At 41.7% G+C, this 12,749-nt stretch overlaps 1 protein-coding gene across 2 annotated transcripts in view; it reads left to right on the forward strand.

The window, feature by feature from the left end:
• LOC134358554 (zinc finger protein 609-like) overlaps positions 1-12,749 on the forward strand; it is a 227,307-nt gene that overhangs the window by 88,965 nt on the left and 125,593 nt on the right. The window lies entirely within an intron of this gene.

The raw sequence follows: 12,749 nt of genomic DNA on the forward strand, positions 1-12,749 counted from the left end.
TACCGTTTCTCATTTGTCTGTCCGAAGTGACAGCTGGCCCCCTTCTGTAACTGTCATGCAGGTCAGGCTGCTCTTCCAAATACTTGTACATAAAGGGTTCCTCTTATTTATGCAATTATGTATGTGGTTACTGAAATCCTGGTTTGCCAGTGACTTGCTCTAAGCTCCTGAGCTAATCTTGTTTAATACTTTGATCAATATGTCTTGAGTCCGTTTGGAAGTGGATTGGGTTTCACTGAAGGCTGAAGTTGCTCAGAAACATTATATTCCACCGTCTTCAGTTCTGAGAAATAGGTCTATTAAGTGAATCCCTGACAGGATTGAAGCTGTAATGTTGTTCCTCTCTTAGTATCTCAAGTCCTCCACAGACTTGAAAAGGAACTGTGTTTTTAGTATTCAGTTGAGAAACATCTTTGTGTTCAGCTCTTTCTTTTCAGTTAACAACAATGTCACTCCCAAATGATTTTTCCCTTTGAGAAGAATATTACAATGCAGGTTGACTGAAGGCTGTACATTGGCAGAAATTCAGACTAGGTATTGGTTTACAAGGTTGTACCAGTTCTATTATCTCTTTGGGGTGTGATGAACAAACACATCTCATTGTCTTGCTATTAATGTAAGCATGGGTAAGAAAGGAAATGGAGAATCAACATTGGAAGATGAGTCAGCACTGGACAGGTTGCAGCTAACAACTCAATTTGGCATAATCTTCTTATTAGTGTTCTGTCACTCCTCCCACCAGTACATTATCAAAACCAATACAAACTACATTCAGCTATACTAATAGATCATTTTGCAGAATTTGGCCACATTTCCAGTCAAGTTGCCCGAATTACCTTATTGCTAATCATCCAAGTATTGACATTGCAACTAGGTGGGGTTGGTAAGTTCTAAGCAGGATATCCTGCCAGTCTAATTAAAAGAAAACTACAATTGCATTGATCTACACAGGCTTCTCACCGTATGTCTTATAGACATACAACAAAGAGACAGGCTATTTGGCTCAACTCATTTATGCTGACCACGATGTTTATCTGTGCTAATCCCATTTACCTTCACTTTGCCCACATCCTTCTAAAGTTTAGAGCCTAAACCTTTCCTATCCATGTATCTGTTCAAATGTCTTTAAAGTGCAGTAATTTTACCAGTCTTTACTACCTCCTCTGGCAGATTGTTCCATATCGCCATGACAACTGATGTATCATTCCAAATCGTAGAACATAGAATAGTATAGCACAGTATGGACTCTTTGACCTACATGTTCTGTCAACCTCCATAATCCATCCTCTGGAAAGAAGGCAGCGTGCTTGGTTGCAGCAGCCTCTCCAAGTCCAACCAATGGTGTAATTGTTCATCTTTTGCATCTCTCTTATAATTGTAAGACACTGCTGGTTTTTAAGAAACCAAGTACTGCAAGTCTACCTCAGTAGTCAGCTGCTGAGGAGCTGTGCAGCATAGGCTTATTGTGTACTGTGTCGATGGCTGCTACAGCTGCCCAGGGAAGGAGGCGTCGGAAGTAGTGCACGGTCCAACGGTGCAAATATTTGTCTTAAACGTTGTCCTGTCATTGAAAGATACTGTTGGACGTTGGTAATGTAAAATATTGCAAATTCAGTTCATTGGCAGGGGAGCTGCGTAGCCTTGGTTGTTCCATGGGCCAGGCCCTTGTGCGGCATCACTTGTTATAGCAACCCAGCGAAGGAGGTGCTGGAGATGGTGTGGAGGAGAACAGAGTCATGGTGAGCACACTAGAATCCGTGTTGAGTTGGGGGACTGCCTTCTCCCATTGTGCTGCTGTCCAGTGCTTGCTTCCTGAGGACAAGCTGACGTGCTGGGTCAGCTGCAGACAAAAACAAGAGATGAAGAACTACTGAATACTTAGAGAAACGTAGTTCCAGGACAACATCCTATGCACCATCTCCAGTCTTCACACAGGGACTTGTGTCTGTATGTGCTGTGTCCTACGTGTGACTGGACTGTGTATTGCACCTTGGCCCTGGAGGAACATTGTTTTCATGTGTATGGTTGAATGACAGTTGAACTTGATAACCATACTCCATGAATAATCCAACCTTCCCTCCTATATAGACCGTAACCCTCCATGTTTTTACACCCATGTGCCTATCTAAGTCATTTAAAAATGTCTGTGTTGTATCAGCCTCTGGCACTACCCCTGGCAGTGCATTCCAGGCACCTACTACCCTCAGTTTAAAAAAAAGAACTACCTCTGGCATCTCCCTTGAACTTTCCTCCACTCACCTAACTGGATGTCCTCTGCTGTTGGTCATTACTGCTCTGGGAGCTAGTTGTCTATTCTATTTATGCCTCTCATAATCTTATATACTTCTATTAAGTCACATCTCATCGTCCCACTCCAAAGAGAAAAGCCCAAGCTCACTTGACCTTTCTCCATAAGACATGTTCTCTAATCCAGACGGCAGCCTGGTAAATTTTCTCTGTACCCTGTATAAAGCTTCCACATCCTTTCTGTAAAAAGATGACCGGAAATGAATACAATACTCCGTCTAACCAGAGTTTTATAGAGCTGCATTTTTTCACGGTTCTTGAATTCAATTTCCTGACCAATGAAGGCCACCACAGCATAATGTCTTCTTAGCCGCCCTATCAACTTGTGTGACAACTTTGATGGCTATATGGACTTGGACCCTCAAGATTCCCTTGTTCCTCAACACTGCTAAGAATTCTGTCATTAATCCTGTACTCTGCCTTCAGGTTCAATCTTCCAAAGTGAATCACTTCACACGTTTCCAGATTAAATTCCATGTGCCACTTATCCTCCCAGCTCTGCATCCTGTCTGTGTCCCATTGTAACCTATTGCAACCTTCTATACTATCCACAACAGTACCAACTTTTATATCATCTGAAGCTTACTCACCCACCCTTCCACTTTATCATTCAAGTCATTCATAAAAGTCACAAAGAGTAGAGGTCCCAGAACAGATTCCTGCAGAACACTTCAAGTCAGTGAACTCAAGAAAAATACTACCACCCTTTACCTTCTATGGGCAAGGCCATTCTGAATCTACGCAGTCAAGTTTCCCCCGTCATTGCTTTTTGGATGAGCCTAGCGTGGGGAACCTTGTAAAACACCTTACTAAAATCCACGTACACCACATCCACCATTCATTATCATGTGCCCCCAAGCATGCTTGTGATAGTTGAAAGTAGTTTTCATTCTTTCTCCACTTTCTGAATCGGCCCAGCGATTGGAAGAAGTGCAGTTCCCATACCAAGCAGTGATGCAGCCAGTCAGGATGCTCTCAATTGTGTCCCTATAGAAAGTTCTTAGGATTTGGGGACTCTTGCCAAACTTCTTCAACCGTTTGAGGTGAAAGAGGCACTGCTTTGCTTTTTCACCACACAGACATTATGAACAGACCACGTGAAATCCTCGGTGATGCATATGCTGAGGAACTGAAAACTGTTAACCCTTTCAACCCCAGACCCATTGATGTCGTTAGGGATTAGCCTGTCTCCATTCCTCCTGTAGTCCACAACCAGCTCCTTTATTTTTACGACATTTAGGGAGAGGTTGTTTTCTTGACACCACTGTGTCAGGGTGATGACTTATTCTCTGTAGGCTGCCTCGTTATTATTTGAGATTAGGCCAATCAATTTAGTGTCGTCAGCAAATTTAATTAGCGGATTGGAGCTGTGGGTGGTGGCACAGACATGGGTATACAGAGAGTAAAGGCGGGGGCTTAGGACACAGCCCTGAGGGGCACCTGTGCTGAGGATCAGAGGGGCAGAGGTGAGGGAGCCCACTCTTACCACCTGCTGGTGATCTGACAGGAAGTCCAGGATCCAGCAAGACACCACCCATCCAAGACATTGTTTCTTCTCACCCTCTCCCAATGGGCAGAAGGACGAAAGTGAATGCACGTAACACCAGGTTCAAGGACAGTTTCTAGCCTGCTGTTAAAAGACTATGGAATGGTTCCCTAGTACAATGAGATGGACTTTTGATCTCACAATCTACTTTGTTTTGACCTTGTGTCTTATTGTGTACAGGCGCTACATTTTCTCTGTAACTGTAACACTTTGTCCTTCACACTGTTATTGTTTTACCTTGTACTACCTTAATGCACTGTGATAATGAACTGATCTGCATGAATGCTATGCAAGACAAGTTTTTCACTTTAATCAGTGCATTTGGCAATAATAAACCAATTTACCAATCTTGGTTACCTGGAGTAATGATGGAAATAACTGTCTTAATGTTCCTCTGTATCTAGAGGCCAGCAGACGAATGAAAGTGATATAATGTGGGAGGCTGGAGAAGAACTGTCAGAGTGCTAAATAACTTCAAAGCTTAAGTTAGTGGGAGAGTGCCAGGAGAATTTTAATAAGGTGTTGATGCAGTACTGCACATAGGGGGAAAATGCACAAGACTGCAGATATTCAGGAAGGAGGATGAGGGATGGAAGTGGACATACTGTATATAAGCACCAGCATTTGATTAGAATATCAATGTGTAGAGTTAACTATGAGACAACTATCTGGTTTCAGGCACCTCCGTCCAAGGAGGAAAAAGTTCCTCCAGTCTTTGTTATCTTAATGTAATCACCACTGTTTGTCTGTTGCCCCTGAATGAATGGTTTCCATTTTTTCACTCTAATGGAAGGGCTTTCTGTAGTTCAAGTGTTAAAAACTGAGTATTCAATAAATTTCTATGGAAAGGCAGTCACTTTTCTGACATAAGGGCACCCCATTTTGGTGGTGGGTTTCCTGCAAGCAGAATCTTGATCATCTGTTTCTTCTCATGTGGCTAGTTGAGCAATGAACCTTAACCTGGCCATTACTCTTCTAAGTAGTTCTTAAAATCTTTTGCATGCAGCCTAAAGGGTAGACTGGGCCCTTGGTTTACATACAGTATCATCGAAAAGTAGTCTAGAGGTGACTTGAACCTGTGACTCTTTGACTAAACTGAGAGCAATACCACTCTTTCAAAGCTAAACATATATGTAATAATCAGTTGATAATGCCTGATTCTTGTATAAACATAATCTGGCACAAGAGAAATCCATGAACTCCATTGGGGATCTGCCAGCAATGCTGTCATTTGGGGTACGGTAGCAGAAACAACATATGTATAAAGCTTTAGATTTGCCAAACGTGCAAAATCTGTAAGAAACTGACAGAGTTACATACTGGAGAAAGAATTAGTGGCTTTCTTTTGTGATCTAAAAGATAGCTCACTAACAGATCTCTATTATTCACCTTTTGATCTTTTTTTTTGCAGAAATTATTTGCTCGCTTTGTTGCTTTTCCTCTTCATGGCTGTTCTCCAGCTGATGAATGCACAATGTTTCATATTAAAGGAAATCCAATTACTTCTGACAGTGCTCTTTGAATATGATCATTTATTAAAAAGCCATAAGCCTCTGAGAGCATTAATGATGATGAGCAAGCATTCAGCAGTGGGACTGTTATTTTTAATAACACTCAGGCAGCTGCCCAGCATTGAATTTACTGATAGAGACTGGGAAATGACTACAGCTTCAAAGACTGGCATCAGCAATGTTATCTTGGAAATAGTCTGCAGTTACTATGCTTGGATGGCTGAGTGAGCCTCCACAGAACACTGCTCAGGGTGATTGTCACTGTGATTCAGGCAATGTCATTTGTGTTTTCTCCATGTAAAGTATGCACTCAAATCTGAAACCCCAGGTTGTGTATTTTTTTTCTTTGGCAGCCATGAATGAGCCAATCTCCACAGCTGTCTCTTCACCACTTCCACTTGATGTTCTCGGTGTGATGTGAAGTGAGAGTACTGCTCTTTGATTTACCTTCCTTTTCTGGTAAACGTTGAAAAGAGAATTATTTTATGCCAGCAATTTGGGTTGAAGATTTGTTTCTAGCATTTTTTTTCACCTTGGTTAATTCCAAGACTTTTGTGGAGCCTGTTTAGTTAATATTAAATGCTAGAGCTCACCAGGCGAGGTGGCATCTGTGGAGGGAAAGGGATTGTCAATGTTTCAGGTTCAGATCCTGCATCAGGACTGAGAGTGTGGAGGGAAGATGGCTGGTATATAGAAGTGAGTGGGAGGTGAGATTAGGGGCTGGTGGGTGATAGCTGATACCAGATGAGGGAATGATGGGTGGGGTTGTAGTGCTGAAATAGAGCTGGCAGGTGATAGGTAGAAACATCAAAGGAATATGCAGATGCTATTATTTGGGGGGAGGGAAAGGGGAGAGACAGGCTGGTAGGTTATGGCTGGAGCCAGATAAGGGAGAGATGATGGGCAGATGGAGAGAGGTAGTGATCCTTTTTGGCGAGAGTGAGCACCTGTGGAGTGTTGAAATGTTGGAGTGAAGTTAGCTTTTGTTGAACTATAGACCATGGTCTCTCTATGGGGCAAGGATCATTGCTTTTTCTTGCATGGTGGATGGTGGGAATGCTGATGCATCATGCTAGAGTAAGTGGGGGAGGGTTGATGGGTTGATGCTTCTTGTGCGTGAGAGGGGGCAGGGGCTTTGGGGTTCTTTTTTTCTGTCATTCAATCTGTGGGGATTTTTCTTCTGTTTTGAGGATGTCTGCAGAGAACAAGAATTTCAGGTCATATATTGTATACACTCTCTGATATTAAACAGAACTATTGAAAGGTGAACAAAGGGAGAAGAATCTCACGTAGATACTGTAGATATACGTGTGAAGGGCAGATAGGAGAGGGTGATGATTCTAGAACACTAAGTGGTAGAACACCTGTCCCTCTACTACCTTCCTCACTACTGTCCAGGGACCTAAGCAGCCATTTCAGGTGAGGCAGAAATTTATGTGCATCCCTTCCAACTTGGTCTATTACATTTGGTGCTCGTGATATGTCTCTTTTACATCAGCAAGACCAAGCTTAGACTAGGCAACCATGTCCCCATAATCATCTTTGACCTTCCAATAGCATGTTTTTTCAGCTCCCCTTCTCATTCCCCCACTAACATGTCCATCTTTGGTTGTCCCCACTGCAACGAGGAAGCCAAGTACAAACTAAAGGGATAGCACCTTGTGTTAGGCATGGATAGCCTTCAGCCCAATTGCATGAATGTTTATATTTTCCCCTTCTGGTAATTTATTCCACCAGTCCACCCAAGGTCTCTGTTTATCTCTTTTATCTTCCTCTCCCCACTTACTTAGACCATCACCCTCCCCACACTGGTTCCAACTGTCTCTTACCCTATCGACCTAGACATACCTATCTGCCTGGGTTTCTTCTTCGTTGGTCCATGTTCCCTATACCCTCCCCCTCCAGGCCCCATCTGCCCATGTCTCCCCCTTGTCTGCTTCTACCTATCACCTTCTAGTTTCCATCCCTCCCCTCATTCTCATCTTTATGCAGTCCTGATGCAGAATCTTGACATGAAACATTGACAATACCTTTGCTTTCACTGATGCAGCCTGGACCATTATGTTCCTCCAGTAGTTTTTTGTGCTCTGAAATCCAGCATCAGATTATATTCAAGAATTTTATAATTTGATTAGTTTCATTTCTGTTCATTCAGCCACAGAAGAATGTCAATCTGTATTTTTGTCATGTTGGAGAGGAATTATTGTTCAGATGCATTTTTCAGAAAAAATGCAGTATTTGTATAATGAGGCTGTTCTTGGCATCCAGTGTTTGTGCATTGACCAAGAACTCATCTACAAAACAGAATAGGACCATATTGCACTGGTGTGCTGGAAAGACTATTTCTCTACTTTCCTAATGATTTTGATTGTAGCAATTGTATAATAATCTATCTTGAAGATGTTTTCATTTTTTAAAAATCCTGTTCATTGGTCCTGTAAAGCTTCTAATGCAGTGTAATAGGCTGTGTTATTATCCCTATACTGTGAGAGAAGGGGTCTTCGCCTGGCTTTGGAAGCCATATGGAAGCACAGACAACTCCCCTCTTATTTATATAGTGTCATGGGACATGTTATATCTAGTTGGAGATAGCACCTAAAACAGTGCAACCCTCTTTCAGATGATAACTGACTGTCCCTAAGTGATGAGCTCAAACCTACAAGTAAGATGAGCTTTATTTGTCACATGTACATTGAAACATACAGTGAAATGCTTGTTTGTGTCAGTGACCAACACATTTGAACATGTGTTGGGGGCACCCATAAGTGGCACCATGCTTTGTGCTAACAGAGCATGCCCGCAACTTATTAATTTGTACGTATTTGGATGTGGAAGAAACTGGAGCACATGGGAAACTCACACAGTCACAGGGAAAACATACAAAATCCTTACACACAGCAGCAGAAATTGAACCCCAGTCTTCCAATTGCTGGTTCTGTAAAGTGATCAACTACTGCTCTACTGCTTAGCAAATCAGCAAAGTATTAACATGGTAACCAGGAAAATAGCATATGAGCTTGCTTAACATTTCTTTCTTTGCAGATAATAAAGCAAGCTCATATGCTATTTTCCTGGTCATTATCCAGTGGATCATGTTGGAGATTGACCTTACGGGGACATAAAATAGTGCTTCCCTGAAATGTTACCCCTCTACACTTGAATTAACTACCTCAGTCCACTCACTATCTAATCTCATACTTGTTTGAGTTTCCGGGGAGTGGAATTGTCTCAATGCCTTGAGGGAAAATAATCAAAGAGACTTTTTTTCCCCCTTATTAATGGCAATTAATTCTGAAGAAAGGTGTATGAGCTATATAGTAGACCCTTGGCACCAAGATAACTTGGCTGATTAATTGTGGAAAAGGACAGTCACAAGGCTTGCTACATGGGGAATGAAGCAAGCGCTTGGCCAGCTAATTGAAGATTGTGAGCAGTAACCGGTTTCTCATTACTGTACCTAGAATTTTTCAGTTCTAGGCTGAATGTGCCTTTGAACCTGAAGCTCTATGGATAAATAGGGGGATCGATATTGGGGTGATTAGTCAAAAAGACTAGTGTAGTTGGAACTGTGCCAAACCATTGATATTGCGATCAGTTCTTAAGGGTGAAATAAGGACAAAAAGATCTACCAATGGATGTCATTAATAGTTCAATGGGGTTAATAATCTTCATCTGGTCACCTCTTAAATTTATGAGTGTCTCTGTAATACTGAGCACAGAGGCACTGAAGCTCACAACACCAACTTGCCCGGCTGCTTCTGTCGCATTCCTGTTGAAGCAATCCAAAGCCACTCGCATTATCTGTTCTCTCCTCATTGCCCTTTAACCACATGCCACTATCCATTTATCAATCTCTCTTGCTCTGTTTATCTTTTGTTCTCCAGATTATTTTCTTTACTGTATTTTAATTGACATTGCAAGGAACTCTTCTCAGACCACTCTATGCAGCAAAACATTCCAAGTTCTGTTAAACACTTTTTGTAAAAGTGTATATCACCATTGCTTTCCTCAGTAATTGACAAATTAAGTTTTATTTATTCCCTATTTTTTAAGACATCTTTTAAGATTTTAAAGTAATCCTGAGACTAAATTCTAACTGCCCTTTACTTCATAGTGTTGGTAATTTCAAATTGGTTGGTTGTATATAATCTATTGAAAGATTGAGATATCATGATGCATCATTTGCGACTGTAAGACTATAAAACATAAAAGCAGAATTAGACCTTTTTCCCCGTCGGGTCTGTCCTACCATTTCATCCTGGCTGATTTATTATCCCTCAACCCCATTCTCCTACCTTCTTGCAGGAACCTTTGATGTCTTGACTAATTAAGAACCTGTCAACCTTCACTTTAAATATACTCAATGACTTTTCTTCCACAGATTCACCAATCTCTGGCTGAAAAATTCCTTATGATGTCTGTTCTAAAGGGATATCCTTCTATTCCGAGGCTGTCCCCTCTGGAGGTGGGCTCCCCCCCCCCCACCACTGGAAATATCCTCTTCATTTGAACAATGTTCAGGTTGTCTGTTGACATCATGCAGACTGTGAAACCAAACCCTCCCTCCTTTTAATCTCTTTTATGATATGCTAGGGTAAAAAAGATGTTGATAGCAGTTATATACAGGCCTCCCAACAGTGGCTGGGAGGTGGACCACAGGTTACAATAGGAAATAAAAAAGGCGAGTCAAAAGGGCAATGCTATAGTAGTCATGGGAGATTTTAACATGCAGGTCGATTGGGAAAATCAGGTTGGTAATGGATTTCAAGAGAGTGAGTTTGTTGAATGCCTAAGAGATAGCTTTTTAGGGGAGTTTGTCATTGATCCTACTAGGGGATCAGCTATACTGGATTAGGTGTTATGCAGTGAACCCGAGGGGATTAGGGAGTTTAAGGTAAAAGAACCCTTAGGAACCAGTGATCAGAATATGATTGTGTTCAATTTGAAATTTGATCGGGAGAAAGTAAAGTCTGATATAGCAGTTTGTTAGTGGAGTAAGGGAAATTACAGTGGTATGAGAGAGGAGCTGGCCAAAGTTAACTGGAAGGAGCTGCTGGCAGGGATGTCAGCAGAACCACAATGGTGTGTGTTTCTGGGAAAAATGAGGATGGTGCAGGACATGTGTATTCCAAAAATGAAAAAAATACTCAAATGGAAAAATAGTACAACTGTGGCTGACAAGGGAAGTTAAGCGATTATAAAAGCAAAAGAAAGGGCATACAACAAAGCAAAAATTAGTGGGAAGATAGAGGATTGGGAAGTTTTTAAAAACCTACAGAGAGCAACAAAAAAATCATTAGAAGGTAAAAGATGAAATATGAAAGCAAGCTAGCAAATAATATCAAAGTGGATAGTAAAAGTTTTTTCAAGCATTTAAAAAAATAAAATAGAAATGAGAGTGGATATAGGACCACTAGAAAATGAGGCAGGAGAAATAATAACAGGGGACAAGGGGATGGCTGATGAACTAAATGAATATTTTGTGTCAGTCTTCACTGTGGAAGACACTAGCAGTATGCCTGATGTTGTAGTGTGTGAAGGAGGAGAAGTGGGTGCAGTTACTGTTACAAGAGAGAAGGTGCTCAAAAAGCTGAAAGACCTAAAGGTACATAAGTCACCCGGGCCAGAGGATCTGCACCCTAGGGTTCTGAAAGAGGTAGCGTTAGAGATTATGGTACCAGAGGACTGGAAAATTGCAAATGTTACTCCACTCTTTAAGAAAGGAGGAAACAGCAGCAGAAAGGAAATTATAGACCAGTTAGAATCAGTTGTTAAGGATGAGGTGATGGAGTACTTGGCGACACAGGAAAAGATAGTACAAAGTCAGCATACTTTCCTTCAAGGAAAATCCTGCCTGACGAACCTGTTGGAATTCTTTGAGGAGATTACAAGTTGGATAGATAAAGGGGATGTGGTGAATGTTGTATTTTTGGACTTTCAGAAGGCCTTTGACAAGGTGCCACACATGAAGCTGCTTACCAAGTTAAGAGCCCATGGTATTACAGGAAAGTTACTAACATGTTTAGAACATTGGCTGATTGGTAGGAGGCAGCGAGTGGGAATAACAGAATCTTTTTCTAGTTGGCTATCAGTGACTAGTGGTGTTCGCAGGGGTCAGTGTTGGGACCACTTCTTTTTATGCTGTATATAAATGATTTAGAAGATGGAATAGGTGGCTTTGTTGCCAAGTTTGCAGATGATACAAAGATTGCTGGATGGGCAGGTAGTCTTGAGGGAACAGGTAGGATGCAGAAGGACTTAGACAGATTAGGAGAATGGGCAAGAAAGTGGCAAATGAAATATAATGCTGGAAAATACATGGTCATGCATTGTGGTAGTAGAAATAAATATGCGGACAATTTTCTAAATGGGGAGAAAGTCCAGGAATCTGAGATGCAGAGGGACTTGGGAGTCCTTGTGCAGAACACCCTGAAAGTTAACTTGCTGGTTCGGTCAGTGGTGAGGAAGGCAAATGCCATGTTAGCATTCATTTCAAGAGCTCTAGAATACAAGAGCAAGGATGTGATGCTGAGGCTTTATAAGGCACTGGTGAGGCCTCACCTTGAGTATTATGAACAGTTTTGAGCCCTTCATCTTAGAAAAGATGTGCTGGCATTGGAGATGGTCCAGAGGAGGCTCACAAGGATGATTCCAGGAATGAAAGGATTATCATACGAGGAACGTTTGATGGCTCTGGGTCTGTACTTGTTGGAATTCAGAAGGATGAGGGGGGATCTCATTGAAACCTTTCAAATGTTGAAAGGCATAGATACAGCAGATGTGGGAAAGATGTTTCCCATGGTGGGAGAGTCTAGGCCAAGAGGGCACAGCCTCAGGATAGAGGGGCACCCTTTCAAAACGGATGCGGAGAAATTTCTTTAGCCGAAGGGTGGTGACTTTGTGGAATTTGTTGCCACATGCAGCTGTGGAGAACAGATCATTGGGTGTATTTAAGGCAGAGATTGATAGGTTCTTGATTGGACATGGCATCAAAAGTTATGGGGAGAAGGCTGGGAACTAGGGTTGAGGAGGAGATAGAAAAAAAGAATCAGCCATGATTGAATGGCAGAGCTAACTCGATGGGCCAGATGGCCTAATTCTGCTCCTATCTCTTATGTTCTTATGGTCTTGTGCTTCGAAGGGAAAGGTTGAAGATCCCAATCTGGAGTTTGATCAACATTATGTTCCTCTGACTCATCACTGTAACTGCTGGGTTTTATTTTAATGTATTTTAGGTATGTTTTGGAGGCTGGCAGCTTATGTTCAGATTAACAGTCTTTAACTTAGTGCCACTGTCAAAGAGATGTAACACAGGACTGACTATACACTGCTTGTAGTGAATGCCCAGAATATGAATATACTGCTGCAAATTGTTTGTAGCTTTG

The sequence above is a fragment of the Mobula hypostoma genome, chromosome 18, assembly GCF_963921235.1.
Source record: "Mobula hypostoma chromosome 18, sMobHyp1.1, whole genome shotgun sequence".
NCBI classification, from domain to species: Eukaryota; Metazoa; Chordata; class Chondrichthyes; order Myliobatiformes; family Myliobatidae; genus Mobula; species Mobula hypostoma.